Source organism: Stegodyphus dumicola, chromosome 8 (assembly GCF_044657685.1).
Source record: "Stegodyphus dumicola isolate Sdum_Otavi_A_Nest chromosome 8, ASM4465768v1".
NCBI lineage: Eukaryota > Metazoa > Arthropoda > Arachnida > Araneae > Eresidae > Stegodyphus > Stegodyphus dumicola.
Window position 1 is genome coordinate 52,979,001 of NC_140775.1, and position 21,922 is coordinate 53,000,922.

General features: G+C 32.9%; 1 non-coding gene across 1 annotated transcript; it reads left to right on the top strand.

Moving 5' to 3' along the window:
- Positions 1-15,357: 15,357 nt before the first annotated feature.
- On the top strand, positions 15,358-15,428 carry TRNAG-GCC (transfer RNA glycine (anticodon GCC)). The gene has a single exon. It is a non-coding gene; the product is annotated as a tRNA-Gly (tRNA).
- Positions 15,429-21,922: the final 6,494 nt, after the last annotated feature.

Sequence of the window (21,922 nt, forward strand, 5' to 3'; positions counted from 1 at the left end):
AATTTCTCATTTTATCCATCTCCTGTAATGCTTCATTATTGCAAAGAATCTTTCCAGTGAGTTTTAGAGCAGTCCAGTTCTTCAATCAATATTCTACTTAATAATTTCACACGATTCAAGGCGACATATGCTTCACCTGTTGCGAAGAGTTTTCGTCCTAGATATATATATTACTGCATAATCTATAGTGCTATTTATTTTAATAACAAAAAACATTTTACAGGGTTATATTTTAAACATATATTATTATCACGTTAACACAGAAATAAGGGGAGAATTTTCGCTATATAATGGGACATTACATACGCTTAATGCAAATCTATAAAACTACAATTCTTTAACTCCATATACTTGGAGTTAAAGAATTGTAAGAATGTTAATGTTAAGAATGGAGTTAAAAATCTTTAGATCTCTGTCTTACTGTTGCCACTCATTTTTGTTAAATATTTCAATCACAGTCATGTACTATTATTTAGAAATTTTTATAAAATTAATTTTTACAGCACGTGAGAATAATTCTAATAAACGGTCATTATTTGCACGTCTTACAATATATATAAAAAAAGCATATCTTTAGTTCCGATCAACAGGAATAAATAAGTAGGAATTGAATTTAATATGTGAAAAAACTGTTGTAATATCAAGTGTCATCCACTACAAGTTTAAAAAATGTATTTGAACTTGAATGAATGAATAAAAAGTATTTTATTAACGATTGAAAATTTGAACAAGATATAGGACTAATAGTAGGAATTTAAATAAAAAGAAAAAATATGATATTTTTCTAAAAGTTAACTTGAATGTTAAAAATGCAATATGATTTCTTTCATCCTGGACGATTAAAAAAAAAAAGGCTGGTAGGAAGAAATGAAATAAATAAAAGTACAAAAAGCCTCGTCAGTATAATATTGAAGGTTGGATTGCGCGTGTTCTGCAGCAAGTCTGTTACGAAGATATGAATGATGAGAAGGTGTATTACGAAATCACTCAATAAGATCCTGAAAAGTATCTGACCTGATCCGGAAATACATGCTTTCCGCTAAAAGCATTACGAAAGTTCCGTGGGTTCTAACCTTCTTTTATAAAATAATGTATCTTTAACTTTTACAATTATGCCTAGTTCAAGGTCTCGGTTATTGGACACTGCCCCTAAGATTATAAAAGACTGTCCAGGTTCATCCCGGGCGTTTGATAATCTTACTCAGAATGCACACAATTTTTTATAAAATTTTGAAATAATTGTTTAATGAAATGAAGCTTAAAGATCTAAGATAAATATTTTTTCACAATTAGTGGAACTCTGATTATTTGCTCTATATTTATGATACTTGATAAATTAATTATAATAATGGATTTATAATTATCCAATGATAAAAACTTTCGCTTCAATGGTGATGCTTTCCCTGCTTAATTTTTTCTTTTCGCAGAAAATATCTAATTTCTAAAAAAAAATGGATGATACAGTATGCTTATGGGCAGTTTTAAAGTAAATAGGATCTGGCATGTTTTAAAGTAAATAAGAGCTAAATTATAGTATAGATTCTATCAATTTCATATAGAGTATTTTTCCTGAATAGTGTTATTTTGAAACGAAATTGCAATTTGAAGGCAGAATAAAGCCGTAATAAATAGCTCGCACTAATTTTAAAAAAAAATTCAAGTATTTTTTTAAAATGAGCCAAAAAAAAGTGTGCAAGTTAATCTTCGCATTCATACATATTTTTAGAACGATTTCAGTGCAGTTCTAAAATAAGTAAATATTTTAGAACAAAAATATCTGACAACGGATTATTATTTCAAATGAGAAATAGTATTTCCTGCTTTTAAATTTATTCTTCTTTCAAAATGTGGCATGTAGATTGAAGGGTACATCTTTGCACTTTCCGATTTTTGCACTATTCCGTTGTTCAAAATTATTATAAAATGTACGGTATTAATATTTCTCTGTTCAAAATAAGTAACATTATTAATCGGAAATTGAAAAACCGGAAATCATTACTTCTACATGGAAAGAAGACTCTAAATGAATGCCCGAAAAAGGCACGTATTGTTTCTAAAGTTAAGTCGTTGGTAACAAAAGAAAATCCGCCACCTCAGGAATAAATTGCAGAGTCTTTAGCAACAACAAATAACTAAATAAATATCTGTAGCAACGATAAATAAAATAATAAATCAAGATTTACAAATTAAAAAATTTATAAAACATTATGTTCACCAGCTTGCCGAGGCATGCGACTCAACGCAGAACAATTTGTAGAACCCTGTATGAAAACTATTTAGCAGGCGATATATGAAAGGTAAAACATGGTTTATCTAAATGATTACAACAAAAAACGCCTTTTTTATTTATCGTAAACGAAGAGAAAATAATGTACAAACCTGATTATGCCAATGCAAAGAAAATTTAAGTAAGGGTTTAATGATTATTGCAAGATTCTCTTACAAGGGGAAATTAAATATAGGAAGAGGTATTAAAACGTTAAAATCAACTCAACATACTATCAAGAGAAAGTTTTTACCGCTATTTACAGAAGAAATTACATTTCTTTATTCCAGTGACCTTTCAGAGAAACTTCCTCAAGACAAAGAAGCAAGTCATACTTCGAAAAGTGCCTCTGTATTTCTTGAAAAATTGAAGACTGATACAGGTATTGCATATATACCTTTTCAACGTATTCCTGCGAGGTCTCCTGACGTTTTAACTATGGACTAGTGTGCCTTTGGTCTCTTGAAAAGAGCTCATTGTAAGCGCAAACCCAACACAATTGGACTCTGAAAAGTAGAGGAAGAAGAATGAAAATAAATAACCCAGAAAATTTTACGAAAAGCTCTTTTATCACGGAAATTACGACACAGACTTATAGTCCAGGAAAGAGGCTATTAGATCGAACATTAAAAAAAAAAATACTTTTTTCGTTTTAAGCATTAATTAATTGTCGCCGAATTCGTTCTAAAACATGTAAACATACTCAGTATTTCACTTTAACACCGAACAATAGTTTAAAGTTGAACAATCCCGATAAGCCCATTAGTCTAAGAATAAATCCTAGGTGATTTAAGCTCCAAAACGTGAAATGCATTTAAAAACCACTATTGAAAATAGCTTTATGAAATTTATAAGAGAGGGAAAAGATACCTGTGATGATTTTGTTAAATAACAAGTTAGCTAGCGTAGAAAAAAATACTTTGCACTTACTTAATTTAAAAAAAAAAAAAAGACTTAATTATTCTAGACGTAGTTCTACATTTAATTCGCTTGATACCTTGCGGGAAAAGTTGCAAAAATTATTTTTTGTAAGCGAAGTGACAAAAATTTCTGTTCTGCTAAGGCCGGAATTTCACAAAGTGAAGACAATAACATTTGCTTTGAGGTGTTAGTAAGATCTTGGAATCTGATTTTTCCAATCCATGTTCCCATCGTAAACGGGTATTATCGTTTTTCGTATTTCTGAATCATTTCTCCGCTTCTTTTCTCCCATTTCTACAAAATATACACTTCCATACTCATATAAGGAAGGTACTTAGAAAACCAAAAATGTATCGAAATTTCGAGTTCTATGAACCAAACTTTGCTGAAATGCTAACTCGCAGACAAGGGCGTCGCCTAAGGGCATGCGCCTGAGAGCTTAAATTGCACCGGTACTTCTTAGTTTTTGGAACATATTCTAATTCTAGTCGGAGCGCCCCGGAGCCCTAGGTAAGAAGTCTCCGGTACTTGTTTTAATGTAACAGAACAATTATTGCAGTAGAAATTTGATCCAGAAAATTTTATTTTTAGCAATAAAATTATATAAAAAAATCCCTTATTAAATTTTAATTTATATCTTTAAATTTTATTTAATTTTAATTATTTTGATAAATAATTAATTAATTATTAATTAAAAATAATAATGATTAATTAATGTTAATCATCAATATCAATTAAATAATTATTAACTAATTTGATACTCATTTAATTTTTAAATTATTAATATTAATGATTTTATTTAGTCTTGTTCCTCTTTTCCATAGGGCTCCGGCACTTCTACTTTTAGAAATTAAACTCTGAATGCGAGCGGCACATGTTTTTAAGTTTAAAACAGAGAAATAAAGACCCTGTCATATAATAAAATCCTTATTGACTACTTTGAATCTGGAGCTATGCGCTGAAGCATTGAATTTGATATTCGAAACTAAACGAGTTGCGCGCTGTAGCTTTCCTGTATCTTTCGATCCGTCTAGCACTGCAGAAGGATTGTGCATGCTGAACACCGTCAGTATTCAGTTAAGCGAAATATAAGGTTGTGGGGTTCCAACCTTTATCTAACAGCTAAGTGTATAGGAACCTTGTGAACAGGTAAGCGAATATTCGCTTTAGTTCAGGAATAGATATGTAAAACTCAAGAAGGAGATATGATACAAATAAGAGCTGAACAGTCGGCTCCTTTCTCAGAGCGTACAGTAAGACTCCACTTGGGGTTGAACTCAAGAGTACTAAGAAATAAACTTAACTAACTCTTAACTAAAAAGATATAGCCATATAAGCTATCAAAATTCTAATTAGTTGGCCCCTAAGTATCACCTAGACCGGCTAAGTTATCAAGGGCCTGAAATACGGCCGAGCGTAGTAACCACGGTAGTAGTAGGCAGTAGTAGTGTAACCACAAGGCAAACGGGCGCTAGTCAGAATCTCTGGCTCTCTAACGAAGTCAGTGGAACTTCAACTTAAATATCGCTCTTACTCCTTTGCTTTAACCGGGATTCTAAAAACACATTCTGGTAGCAAATTGTAAGCTGAAATTAGAGGGATAGGAAAGTAGCTTTAACTAAAGATAACTATTAAAAACTTATGATAAACTTTACAATGTGAACGTCTCCTCTATCAATACGAAAGATTGAATGAATTCCGCGCTCTAACATACTTTCCGGTTAGAGCTATGAGGAGAATATTCATTGTTTTACTTGTGAATTTAGAGCAATTTATTGCTACTTTTCAGTACGCTGTAGAGTTTTATTTTATTTTCCTAACAGCTAACTTTATTTTGGAAGTAACCTTTCTTTTAAACTCTCATTTTCAAACTACGCTTTCTTGCCAGAACGAGAGGCCCACCAGCGGCCAAGCGGTAAAGTCGCTGAACACTGGTAGTTCGGTCCGAGGTTCGAATCTCGCGAACGGGCTGGCTGCATGGGCGTTTTCGTGGTTTTCCCCATGTGTAACGCGTATACGAGCCAGTTTCCCTTAGAAAGTTCTCCACGAAGGCATCCCTTCCCTTAGGCAGATAGCCCTCGTGTGCTTTGCCATAATTAAATACACCACACCCCACTTACCAGAACGAGATTTCAGTTTCGCGCTTTATACACAAATTAGGATTGAAAGCTACTGTTTAAGCTGGTGTTCTGCCTTTCGGACGCGTTGTTTCGCTACAAGTTAAAGCTCCCTATTTTGCGGCCATGCATATTAATTGCCGACTAATCTACGTCGGTAGTATTAGCCAGCTACACATTAAACACTCTGTGAAACTATTTTTGAGTGAATAAAGGTGTCTTTTTACCCTTCTTTTTGTGTTGTTTCTGACACATTAGAATTTAGCGAATAGTCGCTTCTCATTTCTTGTAAGTTATAGCATCAAAGTAACTTAAATTCAGCTAGAATCTTACAACGCTACAGGCGATTTTTCAATTTACAGGTTTTCTTTGTAATACACATTTGATTTAAGGCTCAACTTTTACTTCTTTAAAAGTTCTCTATGACGATGTAGTACACTGCAAGGCTAAGGAGAATATCTTTTCTCAAAATTTAAAGCAAAATACGTAACTTAAGAAAATTAGCCGGTTAGTAGTAATTATGTAAATGAAAGATTTTTTTTCTCTTGGTTTTTTTCCAGATGTTTGGTAATGGACAGAATAAGTGCTTGGACAAAGATGAAATTACCAAACTCACAGCATCAGTGGTGGCATGATTAGCAAATACCAAGTTCTGTATTGGCACCTGCCTTCGAGGACTTTGTCCCGTTCAAGAAGACTTTATAGGATGCTGACTGAACAGCATCAATTTCACAATTCTCACAAGCTGTGACAAGAAAAAAAAAAAAAAAAAAAAAAAAAGTAAATTATTTTGTTAATCAAAAGCCACAAACTCACGTGTATGCGGCAGCTCCGCAGCTAAAGAAAAGAGCGCGATTGTCATTTCGTGAACTTAAGTGCAATTTATCGTAGCTTTTTATCTACGCCGGTCATAAATTTGCTCCCTAAAAGATTCTTTTATCACAATACAATGAATATTTAAGCCTACTTTTTTCATTTCTAGGAAACAGTGTTTTAAAGCTGTAATTGTTAATACCTTCTAAAAGCGTTTCAAGAATCGTTGAAAAAGAAAACATGTAATTCAATTTCCGTTAAGCTTTTGACCTATCACTGAACGAAAAAAATTATCAGACATGATAAACCTAATAATAAACAGGCCGTAATAAAAAACAGGGCAATGTTAAAATGATAGACAGATTGTGTATGCTTCTTGACAAAACAAATGTTGCCATTTAGAGGCCACGATGAGTCTAGAAATTCGATGAAAAGGAGAAATTATACCGAATTGCTAAACCTTCTCAGCTTGAGCAAAGCTATGCTTGATAATCACTTGAAAGAAAGCGCAATTTTCCATGGGGCATTCCCTGCTATTCTTAATGATATTATACGTTGCATTTCAGAAGTTTTCATGAATATTATAAAAAGAAGAAATAGCAAATTTTCAGTATGTTTTTAACTTCTTCCAGACGAAATAGCAGACTCAATTAATAAGTCCCAGTTATTTACATGCCTCAGATACGTAAATGAAAAAGGAGAGCATCAAGAAGTATTTACGGGTTTCTTTGGTGTAAAACCCGATCGTTCTGCTACAGTATTATGTGCGCGTATTTTCAAAATTGCTAGAGAATTTGATTTTAAATTAAAATTTATTGTTCAGACCTACGATGGTGCACAGCAATTCGCATGTGCCAGAGAATGTCGCATGTTCTTTTTTTAAACATTATCTGCGAAGTCTGCAGTTTTTACGACGTCTACAGGAACAACCCATACACTTAAAAGGCTCACAGAGAAAAAGATACTTGAAGGCAGAAGTACAAACAAACCTTCAGGGTGGAATTTTTGCTCAAGATCTGTTAATACAGTGTTTGGAATGAAAAACGAATTGATTCTAGGGGGATTTTCAGTTTCGTCTTTTTCCTTTTATTATTGTGGTCAAAATCATGCCGTTTCATCGCTTCTGTACCCCATCCTGCCTCATCAAGTAGTCACGTAAGGTTAAATTTTCCCCAATTCATTCCCTTTTCAAATGCTGTCGTTGAGAATGTCATTTTTGGGGACAATTACGTGTTATATGCCAATCTGCTTGTTGCGATTAACAAATTGATCGATTCACTAATCCCTCTGAAATAATTTGAGAACGAAGCACAGGTGTAAAATGCAAATTTTCAATCGTATTGCGAATTATTTAGAATTGTCTCTTGATATTTTCATGTATCTCGATTTAAAGCGTTTTTAATCTAATGGCGGGCATTTGCCTATTCAGCATTGCCAATTATAAGGATAGAAGCGGTAGCCATTTTATTGTGGAGGCATCCAACAGGCGGTCACCGTTGCCTCCTATAAAGGGACAGACAGTTACAACCATACCTTCTCCGGGATTCGAAACCAGGTCCTTCGGTACCGCAGTAGCCTCCCCTTACCACTATACCGTTTGGGTGGGTTAAGATGGGGTCATGAGTTTATTGAAACCAGACTGGGTTATTCGTAGGTAGATCATGTACACAAAAAAGTAATTAATATAAACTAAATTACAGTAAACTCTGAATCTGCCAAGAAATTCATTGAAACGGAAATTTATTGACAAATTTTGAAGCTGATACAATGCAAAGAGGAAACTATTCGACATTCCTAACATAGCTAAAACCCAAAAATAGATATATATCACCAAGTGCCAAAAATGGAGAGGGACGGGCTCGTGATTAACTCACTCCAATTCAGCAAATTTATAACCGATAGTCTATCACTATCGGTTCAAAAGTAAATATTAAAATTAAAAAAGATTCAAAAGTAAATTTTAAAATTCAAAAAAAGATTCAAAAGTCTTCTAAAAGCGAAATTAAATTTCATCACATAAATGGACTAGATTCAAAAGTAAATTTCATCACATAAATGAACTGGATTCAAATTTCATCACAGAAATCCCTAAATTTGAATCTGTTAAGTTTTCGACACACAGACAACGGCATAATGAATTAGGCTTTTCCTTAGAGCAGGAGACGTGAAAAATATGCAATGCCCTCGGGTGCGAGATGAGTTAATTTTGCTAGAAAAATACAGAGAAAACTTTATTAATTCGTGATGGTACAGCTAAATGAATGCAATGAAGCATATTCTTTGTATTAATTTTATTGTGCGTTCAAAATTTATTATTATTATTATTGCGTGTGTGTGTATAAACTAGTTTTAATATAATAAATGCTACATCAGAAGAGTCAGATTTTGCCTTAAAGCGAATAAATTAAACCTATTATTTCTACTGTTTTGCTAAGCATATGTTCTAGAATGCTCAGGACACAGCAAATTATATCACAATAGCTAGCAAAGTAGAATTTACGATTTCAGCTAAATTCATCAGATAGGAAGCAAAGGATTCTCCTTTTAACTCTCTTGTACGAAGTAAAGGAAGTATCGCGAAAAATTTCAGGTATCTTATTTCAACGAAAATATCCATTTTGAGCGCTCACGAATCCATTTGAAGGATTTTTTTTTTTTTTTTTAGTAGCATCTAAACGTACTATAGATTAAAGAAATAATACTTTTTTTCCAAAATGGGTTTAAAATGAATTCAGAAAGAATTTTTTTTTGTAACGTACGTAAGTACGCGACATGATTTCCTTGTACGGCCCATTAAATTTTACACATTTTTTGCTGCATTTCATTTAAGCGTTATTTCCTCAAATTAATCTAACTTAATTAACCGATCTCACAAAGCAAGTTGAAAATAACATAAAAAATTGCAAATTTTGAAATTAAATATCCCGGTCGATTTCTCGTACAAACTTCTTGTAATTATTATTTTTTTTATTTTTTTTTATAATTATTTTTTTTTAATTTAAATGTAAATAATGTAAAGCTCTATGGTTTTTTTTAATTGTCATTTTGACACTATGTAATATTTTATTCTTTTATGTGTTTTGAAAATGTGTAGGGAAAATTCTGGTACATTTGAGATTCGAGTTTCGGTTTTATATGAATTTTAAAGTCTTTAATAAAAATGTGATGAAATCCTGTTATGGTTTTTGATCTCAAATGGAGCAGGTGAACGAAACATATCAATCGACTTTTATGAAGCTTTAATTCACTTTCCCCTGATGTGTTCTGAATTGGAGTTTCAATAAAAGGAGATTAATTTTTATTTGTATAATTTTGTATATTTCCCCTTTCGTCTTTTTATTTTTCGAGATTGTTAGTTCTTCTATAGTTTTGCTATTGTGTTAAACCTCTTATACACTGTTGCAATTATTATATTATAGAGGAATTGCTTCGCTTTTATGTTTTATGTTTTCCCATATCTTTCAAATTTTAATATAAATATTTTGAGTTTTTATCTATTTTTGCCTTGTTGCGAAGTGAGAACTGAATTAATTGAATGAGAATATATCTTTAATCAAATTCGAGGAAATAAGTTTAAATTAAATGCAGGATAAAATGCGTATAATTTAATATTCCGTACAAGGAAGCCATGTGGTGTACACATCAGATTCTTAAATTTTGTGTTTAACAACATGCCCTTTACGAAAAGACTTTTAAGCTGGGTAAGGGGGGTGGGTACACATATATATGTAACAAACAAACGGAAGTATACCTAGATGTTATAGCAGGCAAATTTTAACGTTCTTTTTATAAGTAATGCGATTTTTTATGAGTTTTTTTACATGCGTTCGTACGAACAGACGTCACGAAAAAAAATCTGAATTCCTTTTAAATCCATTTTGGAACCCGTTTAGGGCAAAAAGAGTTATTTATTCTGTCTGTACGTACAGATATCACGCAGGAAAATTCATCCAAATCGATTTGAGAAGGGTTAAAATGGATATTTCTGTTGAAATATCATACGCAAATCGTTTCGCGATTACAGTACATCCCTTGCTTCAAATAATTAAGTAAATTGAAAAATATGGAATATTAGAGCTCACATTAAAATATGCGTATCCGGAAAGTTCTTTCTAGAAGTTGTAAGAAAGAGGAAGTAAAGGGAAAAAAAATAAAAAATTCTGAAAGATTTCAGATTTTATATCTCGTTTAAAGGAACGTTTTTTTAACGTTTTGTCTGTTAGCTTTATTAATTAAATATCATGTTTTTTTGAGTGTTACCTTTATTTATTAAATATCATATTCTTTGCACTTAAATCATAAAATTCAGTTGAGTAGCAATGTCGCAAAGTAATTTTTAAATGAGCATATTTTTAGAATTTCCGATACAGAGTTACGTGCCCACTCTGGAAATACACTCATGTCCATAAATTAAGGATAATGCAAAATCAGGCAAAGACCAACCATAAAATTAAGTCCAACAACAATATCGCAAAATATTTAAAAGAGCAATATCTTTAAAATTTCCGATACACAGTCTCATACGCTTGAGATAAAAATGTTTCTTTCCCCCGTAGAGTGTTGCCATTGCCCGCTTTGAAATCGTTGAGCTTCTTAATCAAAAACCCCTAAATGCTTTACAAAATATGAAATAGATAGTAAAAGAAATTCCAAATTCTAAATTTGCGCTTCCACATGTCCATATTCGAGTGAAAACGTACGTTATTCAAAATTTGATTGCTCTAGGTATCGTTGTTTTATCACACTGCGAGAAAAATGCATACATTTATGCACACTCTTCATTATTCAATTTTTTTAAATATAATACAGGTCTCTAATATTTGAAAAGTGAACCGACATTTATAATGAACAAACGCAAAATGACAAAACGAAATTAATAGTCCTTCTGGGCAAATTGTCCAGAAGAACTATTAATTTCGCTTTGGCCAATAAATAAATAAATCTGAAAGGTTTCAGATTTTAAAATGCATCCAAAGGGGCTTTTTTAAATCTTTTGTTTGAATCTTTGTTTAACCTTTATTTATTAAGTACCATGTTCTACGTACTCAAATCATAAAATTCAGTTCAACAGCAATATCGCAAAATAATTTTAAAATGAGCAAATCTTTAAATTTCCGATACAGAGTCTCGCGCGCTGGAGATAAAAATGTTTTTAGTTCAAATGGGCTTTGTCCCTGAAGGACTATTGTTTTCGTTTTGCGATTTTGCGTTGGTTCACTATAAATGTCAGTTTCACCTTTCAAACTGTTGCCACGAAATGTTAGAGTCCTGCATTATATTTGAAGAGATTAAACAATGAAAAAAAATAATAATAATAACAAGCCCCTTCCCCCCAAAAATGTGAAAGGTTTCAGATTTTAAATTACGTCCAAAGGGACTTTTTTTAACGTTTTAAGTGTTACCTTTATTTATTAAATATCATATTCTTTGCACTTAAACCATAAAATTCAGTTGAGTAGCAATGTCGCAAAATAATTTTTAAATGAGCATATTTTTAGAATTTCCGATACAGAGTTACGTGCCCGCTCTGGAAATACACTCATGTCCATAAATTAAGGATAATGCAAAATCAGGCAAAGAAAGAGTTAGAAGCAAAACAAATTTGACTTATTTGTAAAGCTTATTTATTAAACAAAAGGTAAAGAGCAAAAAAAGATGCTATATGTTTGATACTATTAAAAAAAATTACCGATTTTTTTTCCTGGAGCAAATTACAAAAAACACCTATTTACAAAAAACCGATAGTACATGGTTGGTATGATTGTTAATACATTGTATGTCTCCCAGACGATGCTATACAGTCCGTACAACGCCTAGGCATGCTGAGTATCAAATTATCGATCTGATCTTGGGGGATATTACACCACTCAAAAAGCAATGCTCTCCGAAGTTCCGGTAGACATGTAGGAGGAGGTTGACGGGCTGCACCTCGTCGGCCAAGCATGTCCCACACGTGCTCTACTGGATTCAAGTCCGGTGAGAATGTTGGCCAGTCCATACGGGTGATATCCTCCGATTGAAGGCATTCGCTTACGATGTTTGGACGGTGAGGATGGACGTTGCCATCCATAAACACAAATTGTGCGCCCATGGCGCCCCGAAACAAGCGTACATGTTGTTCCAGAATGACGTCCCGAAAGATTTGGCTTGTCTTGGTTCCAATTTGAACATGCAGGTCAGTTCTGGAACCCAGAATAATTCCACCCCAAACGAGCACTCCTGCACCACCGTAACGGTGTCATTCAATGATGTTTTCTTGGTGGTAACGGGTACCTGGAGCTCTCCATATGAAATTCTGGCGAGAATCAGACCTGGACTCGTCGGAAAACATCACACAAGCCCACCGTTGCGGTGTCCAGAATGCAAGCTCTCTACTCCAGGCTAACCGCAGGCGACAGTGAGTTGCAGTAAGTGGAACGCATCTGACAGGTCTACGAGCATATAGACCAATCTGCCCTAAGCGTCTATACACGGTCTGCCTTGAAATTGTCGTACCAGTGGCTGAAGAGAGCTGACGAGACAGGTCTGAGGCTGTGCTCCGCCTGTTTCTTTTGGCAGTAACTGCCAAATACCGGTCCTCATTCGGCGTTGTAACTCTGGGGCGACCTGTGCTGTAACGTCTATTCACATTACCATCATCTTGGAATCGTTGCAAAAGCCTGGAGATGACACTCTGGGCAATTCCAAGTTCGTCTGATACTTCCAGTTGGGTACGCCCACATTCCAGACGGCCGATAATTCTACCACGTAAAATATCATCCAAATACGTCCTTTGTGTCAGAACTTGTGTCAGTTATTGCAATGAAATGCTTATAAAGCGCCTGCGAACAATTTTACTTCTTTGCCTGTATTCCTTATATATCACTCTCTTACACTCTCGTCATTGTGACGTACCATCGGTGTCATCTGGTTACTTCCTGAAATTTGCGTATGATTCTTTAAGATGTGTGTAGTGATTTTACAGGTGATATATTTATTTTAGAGTTTGATTTCTGCGTGACTCCGAATTATCCTTAATTTGTGGACATGAGTGTAAAAAGGTTTTTCCCCTCCTTCGCCGTAGAGTGTTGCCATTGCTTTTAAATCTTTGAGTTTGTTAATCAAAAATTCGTTAAAGTTTTAAAAAATATGAAATCGATAATAAAACAAATTCCAAATTTCAAATTTGGTCTTCCTTATGCCCACATTCGTAGGAGGATTACGTCATTCAAAATTCGATGGCTCTAGGTACCGTTGTTTTATCAGAATACGAAAAACATAACATACATTCAAGCAGATTCTTCATTATTTAATTTCTTTAAATATAATACAGAGCGATAGTATTTGGTGGTAACAATTTGAAATGTGATTCGTCGTTTATAGTTTTCAACGCAAAATGTCAAAACGATAAAATAGTCCTTCAGGGCAAATTGCCTCTTTGGACTAAAAAGGAAGATAGAGGTAAAGAAGAGGCTTACTAGTCCCTCAGATTTCATCCTTTCATTCTCCGGCCTACTATGGTTAATTTCGGGATGTAGCTCAGGCAAACAGCCCTCGTGAGCTTTACTCCAGTTATATAATCCTACTAATAATAATAACATGTATGCGTAATGAAACTTCGTCATATTAAGTTTATATAAATTCTAAACAGTCTAGATTTACTTAGATGGTTATTTGGGCATCCGTTTTCATAAATTGTGTTTTACTTGGCACTTGATTATGCATCTAATCTTAAAACGGAAAATTACATAATCTTCTTCAAAGGAACTCGGGGTAAATATTTTGAAAAGAAAAAGTTCTAAATAGGAGCTATAAAAATTATTCTGAATTGCATTTACTTCATCTGCTTATGTATAGAGCGATTGAAGTTTAATGGGAAAATAACCTATAGCATTTGACACAAATTGGCAACAAGATTATTAAATAGTTTAAGTACTAGTATTATGCATCATTAAACTGACTTTCGATAACTTAAAGGAATACAAGGTGCACCATGTGTATTTAAGCTCTGCAACTAAGTCCGAAGGGGATCTTAAAGGGGGACATACCTCCGAAAAAAACAGGGGATAAATCTTAAAGTAAAATTTTAAAAAATGATTGTCGATGCCTTTCGGCACAAGTATTTCAGTATAAGTGATCCTGATCTACTAAAATGAAATAAAACTGAACTAAAAAATTCTTCAGCCATTTTTAACCACACAGTTTGGAATATTTCAATTTTCTGGCTTTACAGAATGTTTCATTGAATCATTTAATTGCGCAAAATACATGAAGATTATGTTCTTAGATCCTTCACAGCCCTCACAGAAAGTATGACGGAGTAAGGAATCCAAGGACGTCATAACTCACTGATAGATGTGCAAAATGTGTGACTTGACAGACTGAGAGAAAAATTGACAGATGTGTTTTTGTGTTTAAACTCAAGATAAATTATTTAGTATATTAAGCATAAATTTTAAAAAGTTAGCTTGACATTAAAAAGTTTATTTATTAAAATTAAGATTGCAGTATAGCAGTGCTAAATGGTTAGCGGACTAACAATTTGCACATTAAATTAATACGCTACATGGAGACATTTGCCCTCAGACAGAGGGAAATATTTAGTTCCCTCTGTCTAACATTTAACATGTTTAACAGAGGGAAATATTTAGTTCTGAAAAAACGAGTCGTATACTTTTTTCACAGTATCATTTTCGCACGTGGAATCTAACAAATATTTCCTGTCAGTGAAGCGGCAACGATTCCTGTTTCACAGCAGTCGAAATTCACATTGTGAAAACAATAGGTGAAGGGAAGGGGGAGAAAAAGAAAGAATGTAGATAAGGTTGTGTGTTGTTTTCATAAAATAAATGTACGCCCCCAAAGCTAATTTTCTGCTACAGTTTTACTGTAATATCTAATTGTTAAAATTTTAAAGCCTTGGTTAATATTTAAAATAAATCCTCCACTGTGTACACGAAGTAAAATAAGTGTCTGAAACTTTTCTATTATACATAAATTCGAAAGAAGTAAGCGTGGGAAAATGCATTATGTGCTGCAGCGGCACTCGCAATAACTAAATAAATAAAAATCAATAAATAAATATAAATAAAGAACATAAAAATAAAAAAATTAATTAAAAATTTACATTTTACGAAATACCTGAAATTTATCATTCATAGTTTATTCTATTTGTGTCAGTTCAAATTTAAAACACATTTCAAAAAAGCGATATCAGAAAATTATTTGTATAACAAATTAATATGAGCACCATACAACGTCGCATCGGTGGTTCAGTGGTAGAATGATCGCCTGCCACGCGGGCGGACCGGGTTCGATTCCCGGCCGATGCAGAGTGCTATTTTTTTTTTCTAATTCTGTATTTCGGTTCATAAGGCTTAGCTTTATTGAAGCTGTCATTTTAACACTGTTTTACAGTTCCATCTGAAAAGATAATATGAAGATTATGTATATAAACAAATGATTACTCCTTAGCCAAAATGGAAAATCATTTTTTCATTAGATTATTTTTTCATAACCGAGTATAAAACTTTCCCATATAATAAGCACAGAAGACGAAAGACTGCATTAAAAGTTAGATTTCGTTCTTGTCCTTTTTTTTTTTAGGTCGCCGCTTTTTCGGATGGCCCAGACTTTCCTTTCCCCATCGATGACGAATAGCTGATAGCTTTGTAATCGATTACGAAGCTTCCATACTTTGTTTACTTTTTATGTGGAATTGTGGTAAGATTGTATATGGAAAATCTTGCGGAAATGATAAGGACCGCTCTTCATATTTAATTTTTTTTTTTTTCTTGCTGTATACGAGAGTGGACGCAATATGAATAAATCTCTATGCTACAGTCAATTATTTCCATTATTCTAATTAATTCATCTTGAGAACTTTAAAAGTCTTAATAAACAAAAACTTACTCATATTGTTGATACAAAAGTATTGATATGCTTTGTTCAATTCTCTTGTTAATAAAAAACAGCAATTGTGCATGTACTGACAGTAAAAAATAGTGAAAATTTATATATGTGTGTATTGTTGCCTAAGTAGTAATAATGCATGATTATAAAATAAATATTAGAATCTACTGAAGTAATAATTACATATGTTAGAACACAAGAAAATAATCTGAATTTTTATTATTTTAGTGACCCGTATTTTTTTTTTAATTATGTTCACAGAGTTCTTTTTTAAGTTTTCCCGCAAACAGCAGAGATGCGCGACCCAAATTTTGTACTGAACAACACAAAATTATGTTCAAAGAAAAATTAATAAATTCTGCATTGCCTACGATTGCTAGTTAAAAAAGAAATCATGTTTTCCATTTCTCCACATCGAAAAATTATACTGGGGGGGGGAGACACCACTTCATTTGCCATTTGATGTTTTATATCAATAAAAATCCCATGCTTTTAACCATTGATTCTAATTTTAATCCTTCTTCCTTGTTAGCTTTTAAGGAAATTTGCTTCTTATTTGCATTTTAGTCTCTGTCAATAGTGGTATTAAGGATTTGGTTTTATCATTTAACCATACTTTCCAGTTTCTTTCTGTTGCTTTTCTTTCCTTACACCCAGTGTGCATGCCGTGCTGAATGCATTATTTCAGATTCAAAATGTATAGACAGAAAACTGTACCAGGACGACAAAAGTGGTAATTTAACAACATTGGCATCAATTATCCCCTCCCTAAGACAACCACTTCCGCACTTATGAAATATTTTTATAGCAGCTGTGATTGGCTGTCTTACATATGGTTCACTGTATTTTGTGATTTAAAATTTATTAGCTCGTTATAATACTGATGCAATTGAAAGTTTTTTTTTCTTAGTTATTTCAAACAACCCATGTTATGGATCAAAAAGTAGTATTTTATGATTATTAGTCATATTATTAAAAATTTCAAAATGGCTTTTGGAAATTTTCTTCCTTACGCAATGATTTGTAGTTTGGCAAAAAATCTTTCACAAGTTGGTCTTACTATGGGCAAGTATTGAATTTTGTTTCCGAAACGATAACCAGTAATTTTGTTTAGAGTTAAAAATCATTTCTATGGTATATGTAAATCTTTTTAGTTTTTAATATATTTCAAAAGTTCCTTTTCTTATGCCATAAGGCATGTGTAAAATAAGCTTATTTCCTTGTATTATTATTATTAAACCATTCAGAAGAAGCCTTTCTGATAATTGATCACTGAAACTTACGCCGTACCTTTCTGTTAATTAGATAATAATTTTGGATAATAAAATAAATGTATTAGAAAAGTATTATATTATTAAAATATTTTTTAAAATACATTAAATTAATGTATTAGAAATCTCTGTAATTTAAAGCAAGCTTTCGTTCTTCAACTACATGTCCATTTCCGATACCCAAAGGCTAATTCCATCATAATAACTTATCTTTTACACGGTCATTATTCAGTGAAACCTTTCTATTTGAAAATTCTGTGATCATCCTTTGTAAAAGGCTCAAGATACAACCTTCACCACCTGAGAAATGCATGACTTTTTTTGTACAGGATCTCTGTGGCTGTTACTGGAAAGCACAAAATAGTATGTTCAGCACTAAATAGGCTTCCTTATTCTCTGTTTGTTATTTAGTGTGTGATATACTTTTGTGTATGTGTATTTGATAGTGTGTACATATATATATATATATATACTTTTGTCTACCATTGGAAATAAAAATATATGCATTACAAATCTGAGTTATTAAGCACATTAAGGCTGTTTACACCTTTCGTTCCAAAACAGATATTCAAATTAAATACATTAGGCAATTTGTGTTTATCTACATTTGTTTCAATAATAATGTTTTTGCTGGCATTAATTTCTCTAAGTAATTTAAACATGAGGTTGTTTAAGGCCATTTTTTATCTATTCATTTATTGAAATATTTACATTTATTACTTCTTATATATTAATATTTACATTTATTACTTCTTATATATTAATATTTACATTTATTACTTCCCCCCATTAGATAATCCAAGAATTTTATATATCTTATAATTTATGGTATAGGCTTGTATATATGCAATATGAATTTTTTTTTTTTTATTTTCCAGAAGAAAAAAATTCATATCTTCTACTTGTTATCGCATTAAACATACAAAAATGGTGATGCTGCTTATTAAAAACTGAAGAATTGTTATATGCACATACACGTGGTTGACACGGTTTGGTGCATCCTGTGAAATTTGTTATGGTAATATGGTAGCAAAAAAATTTTTTTTGTTATTTTGTATTAAAATTATTAAGGTTTTGACGGCTATGCTAAGTTACACAAAACAAGGTAACTACAGTAAGAGCTATGTACCTTAGGTAAAAGGATGCCTTTGAGAAGGTATTTCTATGAGAAATTGACTTGTATTCACATAATACATAAGGAAAAACATGAAAATCAGCTATCCCATTCACCAGTTTTTGTACCTGGATCAAACATCCAGTGTTCAGCTATCTTATCTGCTAGCCTACTGGTACCAGTCAAAATAGACAGTAATGTAATATTATACAAGCTAAGTAGCATTGACTTATACATCACTAAAGAAATAAATACACTTCAGAAAACCTGTTTTAATTATAAGATTATTTTGAAAAACCTTGCTCGTTATAAAACTAAAGACTGAATTTTCTTTACACACTGACTGTTAAATTATTATATTTCAAATCAACAGACTGCATTTATACAATAAGACAAGATGAAAAATACAGTAGTCATTGAGGTAATTGTTGAGTTTCTGAAGAAACAATAAAAATTTTCAAATCTATCATAGTATACCCTGTTTAATGTTTAATATAGTATGGAAGGTTTTGTAAAGCATCAGCTATTTAAAAAAAAAAAAAGCATGCAATAGCTGTCAATGAAACCAAATAAAAATCAAACAGAACTCTATTACATGTTACGCAACAAAATTAATGAATATGAACGTCTATAAACATTTTTTTCTTTTTTTTTTTTAACTTGGACCAGATCTGGAAACATCAACTAGATCTTAGGCAATAAAATTAATAAAAATTTATGTACTTAAGAACAAAATGGCCAAACTTTCAACTAGATAACCAAATAAAGTGTTTGCGTTCTAGAGGATTTTATTTACTTCACATACATACATACATTATCTTACATTTACTTTCATAACTCGTATGATACATAACATACTTCATAACATACTCTTATCATCGAATGGTTATGATTTTCTATAGTAATAAGCAAATTTTTTAACAGTTTCTACTTTGTGTCTGCAAAGTATTCCTTTAAATTGCAAGGTTTCGCGATATTAATTTTCCTTCTGACAAAGTTTATACACGAATCCAAGCATTAAAACCTTCGTAATCGATAAACAACGGCCATTTCATTATCGGTGGCAAAAGTCTGCCTATCGATAGTAAAAGGAAAGTTTGGGCCATCCGAAAAAGCGGCGACCTTTTTTTTAAGCCCGAATGGGGCGTTAGATCCAAAGGGCTATTAGTCTCAGAACAGCATTTTGCATCGTTTGACTTTCTGTGTTGGTTCTTTCTTCGAACTGTTGCCACCAAATATTGTCGCCATGTATTATATGCAAAGAAATAAATGATGAAAAATCTGCATAGGTTTTTCTCGCGTTGTGAAAAAACGAGGTTGTAGGGGGAAATGTCACCCGGGAAAAAAGGAACGGAAAGATGGGCACCGGAAAATAAGGAAACAACGATACCTAGAGCCATCAAATTTTGAATAACGTAGTCGTCCAAAGAACATGGGCATTTGAAAGCCCGAATTTATAATTTCGAATTTGTTTTATTATCTACTTCAAATTTTGTAAAACTTCAATAAATTTTTGATTAATAAACTCAACGGTTTCAAAGCGAGCAATGCCAACACTACGGGGGGGAGGGGTTATCTCCAGCGCGCAAGACTGTGTATTGGAAATTCTAAAGATATACTTATTTTAAAATTATTTTGCGATATTGTTGTTGAATTGAATTTTATCTGGCTTAAATGCGAAGAAGATATTTAATAAATAATAACACACAAAACGTTAAAAAAAAAAAAAAAAAAAAAAACGCCCCTTTGGGAGTAACATAAAATTTGAAAGGTTTTAGATTTTCTTTTCTTTTTTTTTTTTTTTTGAATTTTTATTTATTTATTTATTTATTTAAGTTTTTTTAGGGATTTATTTATTATTATTATTTTATTATTATTTGGCATTGCTAAAACAGAAGTGTTTTCGTCGTCTAAAACATTTCTGTAATTGGAAGCATATGACTATGACTAACTAATGTGAAAATAAAAGCCGGTTGAGGACTTTAGAGACGGGAGGGAAAGAAAGTCAGTATATATTTATATACATACTTCTAGTACTGCCGATTGAAATGAAAAAGGGAGATGCAAAAGATGTTATAACAGTTGTATATACAAAATTTCGACATTCTATGCTTGATGTTTTGGAATTATGAGAGATACATACATACATACAATTTTTAAAAAAGGAGTCCTTTACTCTGTCCGTGTCTACAGACGTCACGCAAAAAAATCGTCCAAATAGACTCGAGAAAGGTTGAAATGGATATTTCTGTTGAAAATGTGATGCCCAAATTTTTTAAAAATTAAAATTACTATTGCGATTAAAATTAAAATTAAAATGCGAATAAAATACTTTCTTTACTCCGCAAAGGAAGTAAAAAAAAAATTTTTTTTTTTCTAATACGATATATTTTGTACTCCCGTTCATTTACATAAAAATTGCTGAAACCTGACTTTATGGGGGGGGGACAAAGCTACAATGTATATTTCATATTAATTCATAAATACTTTACTGATCATGTTCATAAAAATGAGAAAGAAGGCGGCAAAAGAAGTAAATCGATTTCTGAAAATCAAAAACGCTAAAAACATTTTTTATTGTCACCAAGCTTTCTTAAACTTAAATCCTGTATTACATAAACGTATGAATACGATATTCCAAATTGAGGTCTTTATTATTATGCTAGTGATTTATGAACTCTGAATTATCTTTTTGACTCAGCCTTTCATGCGAGTGGGTCGATAAAATGAGTACCAAGTTCGCTTGAGAACTAAACACCGGGGCTCCTGCGACAAGTTGACCACTTGTCCAGATTAAGAAGTACGAGCATCCCAGAGCTCACGGTCTAGAAAGCAGATATCAGGACACTGCCAGCTATGGCTCTCTAAGGCCTGTTTATGCTGCCGAGTTTATTTAGTTTAGGCTTAGAATTATCTTTAATGATTATGTTGCTGTGCTTTAGAAATAATTTAGCATGCATGTAAGAAACGTAAATCGTCACTGACAAATCTTAAATGAACGGCTAAAGGAAGCATAGGTTGGCGTGTTCAAAAATGGCGGCTCCCATTAACTAGTTTAGCTTCTTCAACGAAAAGGCGCTTGTCTGTGACGGCATTTCACAACGAGGGAGATGGGGATATTGAGCCCATGCCTGTAGGGCTCGAAAAAAAATATCGAAACAAAGAGGTCTTCGTGTCGTCTGTCGTCGATTCCCACGCTGGCTCTAGGGGGCACTTGTTGCTCCCCACCCTTCTAGGGGGGAGCAGCAGCTGTCAATCAGGGGCACGCGTAGCGTGGGAACCCAAGCTCGCGTGCAGGTTTGAGAAGTTTACACCGAGCAAGGATTTGCAGCTGCTCCGATCAGGGTGAACGGTTCCCGAGACTGTCTAGGCTCCTTCCCCGTTCCTGACCCCTTCGAAAATGATGGGGAAATGGGGTGAGGATTAAGCAAAATGCAATGGAATTCCTGTTAGGGGAAAGGGAATCGTTTGTGGAGCGGGGACTTCAGTGTACATCTGGTACTCGTAGGAATGTCGTGTTTTAAGCGGG